The sequence below is a fragment of the Panicum virgatum genome, chromosome 2K (genome assembly GCF_016808335.1).
Source record: "Panicum virgatum strain AP13 chromosome 2K, P.virgatum_v5, whole genome shotgun sequence".
Taxonomy (NCBI): Eukaryota; Viridiplantae; Streptophyta; class Magnoliopsida; order Poales; family Poaceae; genus Panicum; species Panicum virgatum.
This window is the reverse complement of record NC_053137.1, coordinates 31,326,384-31,330,645: the sequence shown is the minus strand read 5'-3', so window position 1 is coordinate 31,330,645 and position 4,262 is coordinate 31,326,384. Positions and strand designations below refer to the sequence as shown.

General features: G+C 37.7%; 1 pseudogene; it reads left to right on the top strand.

Moving 5' to 3' along the window:
* The first annotated feature begins 214 nt into the window (after positions 1 to 214).
* On the top strand, positions 215 to 2,525 carry LOC120673309 (annotated as a pseudogene).
* The last annotated feature ends 1,737 nt before the right edge of the window (positions 2,526 to 4,262 follow it).

The window sequence follows — 4,262 nt, the reverse complement described above, 5'->3', positions numbered from 1 at the left end:
AAGAACTCATAGAGCCGTGATCGCTAACTAATAGAATAGTACTACTAACTAATACTAATATATAGAAATAGATATCTAGAAATAGAAACGAACTAATATATAGATAATCGAAACTGAAAAGAATTGTCTTTTCTGTATACTTTCCCCATTCTATTGCTACTGCGGGTCTTATGCAATTGATCGGATCATATAGATATCCCTTCAAGACAACATAGGTCCTCGAAAGGATCTCGGACGACTCACCAAAGCACGAAAGCCAATTAGAAAATGGATTCCTATTTGAAGAGTGCCTAACCACATGGATAAGCTCACATTAACCCATCAATTTTGGATCCAATTCGGGATTTTTCTTGGGAAGTTTCGAGAAGAAATTAGAATAATGTCGATTCATACAGAGGAAAAAGTTCTCTATTGATGCAAACGTTGTACCTAGATGATAGGGATAGAGGAAAAGGGAAAAATCAAAATGAAATAAATAAAGAATAAAGCCAAAAAAATAAGTCGAAGATAGAAGAGCCCAGATTCAAAATGAAGAAATCTCGAAAAGGATCCTTCTAATTCTCAAAGAATGAGAGGGGATTGATACTGAGAAAGGTTTCTTCTTATTATAAGATGTGATTTGATCTGCATATGTTTGGTAAAAGAACAATCTTCTCCTTTAATCATAAATGGAAAGTGTTCAATTAGAACATGAAAACGTGACTCAATTGGTCTTAGTTAGTCTTCGGGACGGAGTGGAAGAAGGGCGGAGACTCTCGAACGAGGAAAAGGATTCGTTCGAAATAATTGAATGAGGAGCCGTATGAGGTGAAAATCTGATGTACGGTTCTGTAGAGGGACAGTAAGGATGACTTATTTGTCGACTTTTCCACTATCAACCCCAAAAAACCCAACTCTGCCTTATGTAAAGTTGCCAGAGTACGATTAACCTCTGGATTTGAAATCACTGTTTATATACCTGGTATTGGCCATAATTTACAAGAACATTCTATAGTATTAGTATGAGGAGGAAGGGTTAAGGATTTACCCGGTGTGAGATATCGCATAATTCGAGGAACCCTAGATGCTGTCGCAGTAAAGAATCGTCAATAAGGGCATTCTAGTGCGTTGTAGATTCTTATCCAAGACTTGGATCATTTGATGATGCCATGTGAATCGGTAGAAACATGTGAAGTGTATGGCTAACCCAATAACAAAAGTTTCATAAGGGGACTAGAGCAGGCTACCATTAGACAAAAGATCTTCTTTCTAAAGAGATTTGATTCAGAACTCTTATATGTCCAAGGTCAATTTGGAAATTCTTTCAGAGGTTTTCCCTTACTTTGTCCGTGTCAACAAACAATTCAAAATACCTCGACTTTTTCAGAACAGGTCCGAGTCAAATAGCAATGATTTGAAGCACTTCTTTTTCCATTACACTATTTTGGAAACCTAAGGACTCGATCGTATGGATATGGAAAATACAGGATTTCCGATCCTAGCGGGAAAAGGAGGGAAACAGATACTTAATTTAAAGTGAGTAAACAGAATTCCATACTCGATCTCATAGATCCCTATAGAATTCTGTGGAAAGCCATATTCAATGAAAGTTGTATGTACGGCTTGGAGGGAGATCTTTCCTATCTTTCGAGATCCACCCTACAATATGGGGTCAAAAAGCCAAAAAAATAAGTGATTCGTTTTGAGCCCTTATAAACAGAAAACAGATTCTTGAACCTCTTTCACACTCATGTCACGTCGAGGTACTGCAGAAAAAAGAATCGCAAAATCTGATCCAATGTTTTGTAATCGATTAGTTAACATGGTGGTTAACCGTATTATGAAAGACGGAAAAAAATCATTGGCTTATCAAATTCTCTATCGAGCCGTGAAAATGATTCAACAAAAGACAGAAACAAATCCACTATTGGGTTTACATCAAGCAATATGTAGAGTAACTCCCAATATAGGAGTAAAAACAAGACGTAATGAAAAAGGATCAACACAGAAAGTTCCGATTGAAATAGGATCTAAACAAGGAAGAGCACTTGCCATTCATTAGTTATTAGACGCATCCCAAAAGCGTCCGGGTCAAATTATGGCTTTCAAATTAAGTTCCAAATTAGTAGATGCTGCCAAAGGGAGTAGGGGTGCCATGCGCAAAAAGGAAGCGACTCATAGAATGGCAGAGGAAAATAGAGCTCTTGCACATTTTCGTTAATCCATGAATAGAATCTAGGTATGTAGACACATGGATCCATACATCTCGATCGGAAAAGAATCAATAGAAGGAGAATTGGATGCTATCTTTTTTGAAACAAATAAAAAGGAAAAGAAAGAGAAAACAGAAATCATGATCAACTAAGCCCTCTCGAGGGCTTGCTTAAGAATAAGAAAGAGGAATCTTATGGAAATAGCATGGAATAAGGTTTGATCCTATTCATGGGGATTCCGTAAATATCCCATTCCAAAAATCGAAACATTCGGAGATTGGCTGCAGTTACTAATTCATGATTTGGCATGTACAGAATGAAAACTTCATTCTCGATTCTATGAGAATTTTTATGAAAGCGTTTCATTAGCTTCTCTTTCATGGAAGTTTCATTTTCCCAGAATGTATCCTAATTTTTGGTCTAATTCTTCTTCTGATGATCGATTTAACCTCTGATAAAAAAGATAGACCTTGGTTCTATTTCATCTTTTCAACAAGTTTAGTAATAAGCATAACGACCCTATTGTTCCGATGGAGAGAAGAACCTATATTTAGCTTTTCGGGAAATTTCCAAATGAACAATTTCAATGAAATCTTTCAATTTCATATTTTTTTATGTTCAACTTTATGTATTCCTCTATCCGTGGAGTACATTGAATATACAGAAATGGCTATAATAGAGTTTCTGTTATTCATATTAATAGCTACTCTAGGGGGAATGTTTTTATGTGGTGCTAACGATTTAATAACTATCTTTGTAGCTCCAGAATGTTTCAGTTTATGTTCCTACATATTGTCTGGATATACCAAGAGAGATCTACGGTCTAATGAGGCTACTATGAAATATTTACTCATGGGTGGGGCAAGCTCTTCTATTCTGGTTCATGGTTTGTCTTGGCTATATGGTTCATTTGGGGGGGGGGAGATCGAGCTTCAAGAAATTGTGAATGGTCTTATCAATACACAAATGTATAACTCCCCAGGAATTTCAATTGCGCTTATATTCATCACTGTAGGACTTGGGTTCAGGCTTTCCCCAGTTCCTTTTCATCAATGGACTCCTGACGTCTATGAAGGAGTGTGGTTCGTTCGACAAATTCCTACCTCTATATCTATCTCTGAGGTGTTTGGGTTTTGCAAAACTCCATAGACACGCAGAAGAGAAATGCTATTCCCACTCCGACCAAGACAAAACTTTTACCAAAAGTTTATTGTGATCTTTTTGTTCAAATAAAAATTAAGGTGCAGGGTCAGGAACAACAAATCTCTTTATGATAAACAGATCCATTTTGCAAGCTCGTTATTACGGGTAGTTCCTACAAAGAATCGGACTAATGATGTATACAATGCTTGAATTATCGATGTAGATGCTACATAGTGGGTTCTCATCCTTCAGAGACTACGTGTAATAGGAGCATCCATTGACAAAAGGATCACCCTAAGATTGTCATCTCATGGCTATTGGGAATGAATCAAATCAGATGGTTCTATTTCTCAACCTTTCTGACTTGCTCCTACGGAACGAAGGTAGAAAGGATTGAAAAAGTCAGTCATTCACAACCACTGATGAAGGATTCCTCAAAAAGTTAAGGATTAGTAGTTCTTTTTTGAAATCCATTTTGAAAAAGAATGGATTCGGTCTTATATATACGCGAGGAAGGTAATCAAAAAAGAAAGAAGACCAGTTCTTCTTTCTTTTATCACTTAGGAGCCGTGCGAGATGAAAATCTCATGTTATGATCGATGAGGACCCCGGTCCCTTCATTGAGGAGCCCCATGTTATGATCGATGAGGCATACTTGGTTCAAGGCCACACACTCAAGAAAGGCCCGGATGACTCCTTGGTTTTCTTTTCTCTCGGTTATGAAAATGAAATCTCGTTGCCAAACGCTGGGTATCACCTGTATAACTGTCGTTCGCTAACCATGGACAAGAGGAGATCCACAAGCAAAGTGTTTCTGGTCTTCCTGGCAGGGTTACATGAAGCAGGGCTAGAAGGGAAGAAGTCATGCAGCCACAACCTCAGCCTCAACCACAGAAATACGAGGCTGGAGATTAGTCATGGCAGAGT